The sequence below is a fragment of the Haematobia irritans genome, chromosome 2 (genome assembly GCF_050003625.1).
Source record: "Haematobia irritans isolate KBUSLIRL chromosome 2, ASM5000362v1, whole genome shotgun sequence".
Classification (NCBI taxonomy): domain Eukaryota; kingdom Metazoa; phylum Arthropoda; class Insecta; order Diptera; family Muscidae; genus Haematobia; species Haematobia irritans.
Window position 1 is genome coordinate 125,992,210 of NC_134398.1, and position 6,870 is coordinate 125,999,079.

At 33.0% G+C, this 6,870-nt stretch overlaps 1 long non-coding RNA gene across 2 annotated transcripts; it reads right to left on the bottom strand.

Moving 5' to 3' along the window:
* Positions 1-1,637: 1,637 nt before the first annotated feature.
* Positions 1,638-2,988, bottom strand: LOC142226222 (uncharacterized). Of its 2 annotated transcripts, XR_012719635.1 has the most exons (3): positions 2,416-2,988; positions 2,246-2,351; positions 1,638-2,180 (listed from the first exon to the last, which is right to left on the bottom strand). It is a non-coding gene; the product is annotated as an uncharacterized LOC142226222 (long non-coding RNA). The 2 variants fall into 2 exon arrangements; XR_012719636.1 differs by lacking the exon at positions 2,416-2,988 and having other exon boundaries at positions 2,246-2,405.
* Positions 2,989-6,870: the final 3,882 nt, after the last annotated feature.

Here is a 6,870-nt window from a genome sequence, read left to right on the forward strand (position 1 = left end):
TTTTTGAAGATAATTTCATTTAAATGTTGACCGCGGCTGCGTCTTAGGTGGTCCATTCGGAAAGTCCAATTTTGGGCAACTTTTTCGAGCATTTCGGCCGGAATAGCCCGAATTTCTTCGGAAATGTTGTCTTCCAAAGCTGGAATAGTTGCTGGCTTATTTCTGTAGACTTTAGACTTGACGTAGCCCCACAAAAAATAGTCTAAAGGCGTCAAATCGCATGATCTTGGTGGCCAACTTACCGGTCCATTTCTTGAGATGAATTGTTCTCCGAAGTTTTCCCTCAAAATGGCCATAGAATCGCGAGCTGTGTGGCATGTAGCGCCATCTTGTTGAAACCACATGTCAACCAAGTTCAGTTCTTCCATTTTTGGCAACAAAAAGTTTGTTAGCATCGAACGATAGCGATCGCCATTCACCGTAACGTTGCGTCCAACAGCATCTTTGAAAAAATACGGTCCAATGATTCCACCAGCGTACAAACCACACCAAACAGTGCATTTTTCGGGATGCATGGGCAGTTCTTGAACGGCTTCTGGTTGCTCTTCACTCCAAATGCGGCAATTTTGCTTATTTACGTAGCCATTCAACCAGAAATGAGCCTCATCGCTGAACAAAATTTGTCGATAAAAAAGCGGATTTTCTGCCAACTTTTCTAGGGCCCATTCACTGAAAATTCGACGTTGTGGCAGATCGTAAGTCTATTCATGATGAAATGTCAAAGCATACTGAGCATCTTTCTCTTTGACACCATGTCTGAAATCCCACGTGATCTGTCAAATACTAATGCATGAAAATCCTAACCTCAAAAGAATCACCCTTTATTAGGGTTTTGGCGTGATGCCAGCATTGGGGCATGCATTTTCAACCATAATTTTATGGAAAATTTACTATTTAAAAAGCGTCAATTAATTTGTTTAGCAAGCGTTGTTTCAACGTTGGCTTCCAACGCTGTTACAACGCTCAATATTTATAACCATCGTAAATTTCTGACTGGGTTGATTTCTATACCAGAGAACGGCTGCGATCTACCGCGACCGACCAGTGTATTTAATAAACACCAATATTCTTAATCTTAAAACACCAATGGGTAAAATGAATTTCAACCACCAATATCCAACGCAACCGACGGCTGTTGGTGGTTCTTAGTATGAGTGTTGGTCTCTCGGAAACAACGTAAAATAACAATCACTCAAATTGGTTACCTCAAATCTCAGCACTTTGGTATACTCTTATTTGGTACTCTGTCAATTCTCTTGAGCTAATGCCAACTGCTGGTAATTGTTGTTGTTGAGTGCAATCACACTTAACCCAATAAACACAAACGTTTGAAAAATGCTAAATTTCAACAATTTTTCAAACATTTTTTCAAAGGATTAGGGTAATATTCAAGTTGAGAAATTGTTGAGAAAATCGCGTTCTCAACAAAAAACAGACATTACCCTCAACAGTGAAATTCAACACATTAACAATAATATCTCAAGTGTTATCCTCAAATTGAAATGCATCGCTACTCAATAATTTGTCAAATAATTTTCGATGCGAGTCAAATTCAAAATTAACATCGTTGCAAATACTTTTCAACCTAAATTTGTATGCATGATATCCCCACTTCAAATTGAAAGTCAAAGCCAAAATTCTATTAATTTTGTATAATTTATTCATTTTTATCAAAATAAAATATATAATAATACACTACACTACATAATACACTACAATACCAATTGATAAATAATAATCTTATTAAACATATCAACAAATAAGAACAAAAAAAAAACAAACAACAAAACGTTAAATATCTTAAACATTATTAGTAAACACTTTTGCATTGATAATTCGATTTCCTTCCTTTTGGTGTCATAAAACAGCATTACAATTTATTAACATGCGGGCAATTTGAAATTAGGAACGTACAGGACCGCGTGTTAGAATTGATTTCCAGCAGAAGGAATTCACAAAATATCCATTTTAAACTGATAATAGCATATGAATTAAACTGACGATGTGATGCACATTTTCATCCAGAAGTTGTTGATTTCAACAATTTGTTGTTTTTAACCATTTTAATTGGTTGCACTTATAATGTTTCTGGAAACTTTTTCTTGTCGATAAGCCATTCATTTTTCATTGGTCAGCTTCTTAATGTTTGGAAGAATGTAGCATCCAAAGATTTTAGTTTTCTGCAAAGAGATTAAAATTTAGTGACTTCTCTAAAGTTTTGATTTAATTTTTCATATTGACGTACCAATTATTATAAACTTTTTGAAGCAGTTCCAGTTAATTGTCCACCATTTTTTCATCGGTCAGCGTTTTAATGTTTTCAAGAACGTAGACTCCATAATTTTAGTTTTCTGCAAAGAGATATACATTTAGTGACTTCCTTAAAGTTTTATTTCATTTATTATTTTCACTTACCTTTTTTTATAAACTATTTGGTTATTTGTCTAAAATTTTCCATTTTTTTTATTTCTTGCAATTGACCACGAACTTCGTTGCACAAATAAGTATTAAAAACCACATGGTTTTTTCGTTGCATTTTAGGGTAGTGTTTTGTCAAAGTTTTCTCATATTATCTTCAACACCTTTTCAAAGATTTCGTCAACATTTTGGCAAATTGGAAGTAATTCGCAAACAATTTGAAGATGTATTGAAGATGAGCTATTTCAAGTCAAGTTGAATTTATGTTGAAAATTATATTTACCCTCAAACTGAAAAGTTGTTGCATTTGAAAAACGCTCATCTTGTGTTTATTGGGAAGTGTCACACTCGTTTTTTGCTTACCTAGCGTTGTTACGTTGTTGTTTAAGATTGCAAGAAACTGCATACACACATTGTTAAATACTAATGGTGTTTTTATTCTCTTTTTGATGTCGTTACCTTAGAAAAGGTTCGACTTTCCACAGTGTCGACTAATTGGGCCTGACTCTTGGTCACTGCCCAAACTCATAACTTCAGTCGATACCCGTCCACTGGGCCCTGAAGTTAGCAACCCAGTGGATGACTTAGAATTTCGCTGCATGGTGGTTTGATTTTCCACCACACGTGAAATTCGTAATAAGCACTTATTACGATGAAATAATCCGCTATTAAAAAACACGTCCGTTCAGTTCGTTATCACCCTTCAAAAATTGAAAATTCCATTCAAATCTTAAAAAAATCAAATTTTTGTATGAAAAACTTCTTTTGGCCATATCTCCTAAACTAAGCGTCCTAGAGCGAAAAGGACAATAATTCGTGACTACCCTCAAAAATTGAAAAATCCACCCAAAACCTAAAAAAATTGAAATTTTTATATGAAAACTTCTTTTGGCCATATCTCCTTAAATATACGTCCTACAGCGAAAAGGACGATAATTCGTGAACACCCTCAAAAAATTGAAAAATTCACCCAAAACTTAAAAAAATTGAAATTTTTATATGAAAAACTTATTGTGGCCATGTCTCCTTAAATATACGTCCTACAGAAATTCCTTAAATATACGTCCTACAAAATTGAAATTTTTATATGAAAAACTTCTTTTGGCCATATCTGGCCATATAATTCGTGACCACCATCAAAAATTTGAAAAATCCACCCAAAACCTAAAAAAATTGAAATTTTTATATGAAAACTTTCTTTTGGCCATATCTCCTAAACTAAGCGTCCTAGAGCGAAAAGGACAATTTCGTGACCACCCTCCAAAAATTGAAAAATCCACCCAAAACCTAAAAAAATTGAAATTTTTATATGAAAAACTTCTTTTGACCATATCTCCTTAAATATACGTCCTACAGCGAAAAGGACAATAATTCGTGACCGCCCTCAAAAAATTGAAAAATTCACCCAAAACTTAAAAAAATTGAAATTTTTATATGAAAAACTTCTTGTGGCTATATCTCCTTAAATATGCGCCCTAGAGCGAAAAGGGCGATAATTCGTGACCACCCTCCAAAAATTGAAAAATCCACCCAAAACCTAAAAAAAATTGAAATTTTTTTATGAAAAACTTCCTTTGGCCATATCTCCTAAACTAAGCGTCCTAGAGCGAAAAGGACAATAATTCGCGACCACCCTTAAAAAATTGCAAAATCCATCCAAAACCTAAAAAAATGAAATTTTTATACGAAGAACTTCTAAACTAAGCGTCCTGGAGCGAAAAGGACGATAATTCGTGACCACCCTCCAAAAATTGAAAAATCCACCCAAAACCTAAAAAAATTGAAATTTTTATTTGAAAAACTTCTTTTGGCCATATCTCCTAAACTAAGCGTCCTAGAGCGAAAAGGACAATAATTCGTGACCACCCTCAAAAAATTGCAAAATCCATCCAAAACCTAAAAAAATGAAATTTTTATACGAAAAACTTCTTTTGGCCATATCTCCTAAACTAAGCGTCCTAGAGCGAAAAGGACAATAATTCGTGACCACCATCAAAAAATTGAAAAATCCACCCAAAACCTAAAAAAATTGAAATTTTTATATGAAAACTTCTTTTGGCCATATCTTCTTAAATATGCGTCCTAGAGCGAAAAAGACGATAATTCGTGACCACCCTCCAAAAATTTCGAAATCCACCCAAAACCTAAAAAAAATTGAAATTTTTATATGAAAACCTTCTTGTGGCCATATCTCCTTAAATATGTGTCCTAGAGCGAAAAGGACGATAATTCGTGACCACCCTCCAAAAATTGAAAAATCCACCCAAAACCTAAAAAAATTGAAATTTTTATATGAAAAACTTCTTTTGGCCATATCTCCTAAACTAAGCGTCCTAGAGCGAAAAGGACAATTTCGTGACCACCCTCAAAAAATTGCAAAATCCATCCAAAACCTAAAAAAATGAAATTTTTATACGAAAAACTTCTTTTGCCATATCTCCTAAACTAAGCGTCCTACACGGACGAAAAAGACTGTTTTTCATATGTTTGGGTATAAATATTATATGTTTGCAACTCAAATTTTTAAACACAATATTTTTGAAAAAATATATGAAAAACTTATTGTGGCCATGTCTCCTTAAATATACGTCCTACAGAAATTCCTTAAATATACGTCCTACAAAATTGAAATTTTTATATGAAAAACTTCTTTTGGCCATATCTGGCCATATAATTCGTGACCACCATCAAAAATTTGAAAAATCCACCCAAAACCTAAAAAAATTGAAATTTTTATATGAAAACTTTCTTTTGGCCATATCTCCTAAACTAAGCGTCCTAGAGCGAAAAGGACAATTTCGTGACCACCCTCCAAAAATTGAAAAATCCACCCAAAACCTAAAAAAATTGAAATTTTTATATGAAAAACTTCTTTTGACCATATCTCCTTAAATATACGTCCTACAGCGAAAAGGACAATAATTCGTGACCGCCCTCAAAAAATTGAAAAATTCACCCAAAACTTAAAAAAATTGAAATTTTTATATGAAAAACTTCTTGTGGCTATATCTCCTTAAATATGCGCCCTAGAGCGAAAAGGGCGATAATTCGTGACCACCCTCCAAAAATTGAAAAATCCACCCAAAACCTAAAAAAAATTGAAATTTTTTTATGAAAAACTTCCTTTGGCCATATCTCCTAAACTAAGCGTCCTAGAGCGAAAAGGACAATAATTCGCGACCACCCTTAAAAAATTGCAAAATCCATCCAAAACCTAAAAAAATGAAATTTTTATACGAAGAACTTCTAAACTAAGCGTCCTGGAGCGAAAAGGACGATAATTCGTGACCACCCTCCAAAAATTGAAAAATCCACCCAAAACCTAAAAAAATTGAAATTTTTATTTGAAAAACTTCTTTTGGCCATATCTCCTAAACTAAGCGTCCTAGAGCGAAAAGGACAATAATTCGTGACCACCCTCAAAAAATTGCAAAATCCATCCAAAACCTAAAAAAATGAAATTTTTATACGAAAAACTTCTTTTGGCCATATCTCCTAAACTAAGCGTCCTAGAGCGAAAAGGACAATAATTCGTGACCACCATCAAAAAATTGAAAAATCCACCCAAAACCTAAAAAAATTGAAATTTTTATATGAAAACTTCTTTTGGCCATATCTTCTTAAATATGCGTCCTAGAGCGAAAAAGACGATAATTCGTGACCACCCTCCAAAAATTTCGAAATCCACCCAAAACCTAAAAAAAATTGAAATTTTTATATGAAAACCTTCTTGTGGCCATATCTCCTTAAATATGTGTCCTAGAGCGAAAAGGACGATAATTCGTGACCACCCTCCAAAAATTGAAAAATCCACCCAAAACCTAAAAAAATTGAAATTTTTATATGAAAAACTTCTTTTGGCCATATCTCCTAAACTAAGCGTCCTAGAGCGAAAAGGACAATTTCGTGACCACCCTCAAAAAATTGCAAAATCCATCCAAAACCTAAAAAAATGAAATTTTTATACGAAAAACTTCTTTTGCCATATCTCCTAAACTAAGCGTCCTACACGGACGAAAAAGACTGTTTTTCATATGTTTGGGTATAAATATTATATGTTTGCAACTCAAATTTTTAAACACAATATTTTTGAGTGTAAACATATAATGTTCATAAACTAGCATAATATGTTTGGGACATATATGTTAATATGTTAGAACATATTATGTTTGGGACATAAAATGTTTGTAAATATAATATGCTTGGATGCAAACATATATTAATTTAGAAATAGCCCATAAACATATATGTGTTTACAAAGAGACACAAAGTTTATGCTGGAAGTAAAGTAATGAAAGTAACCAATTGGCGCATTACAAATATATATACACAAAGAAAATTTCATTAAATATAGGAAAAATACTATGTGTGAATATAAACAAGTATAAATTTACATATTATGAGTAAAAATATATATGTTGTGATATAAGACTTCGCCAAAAATTGTATATG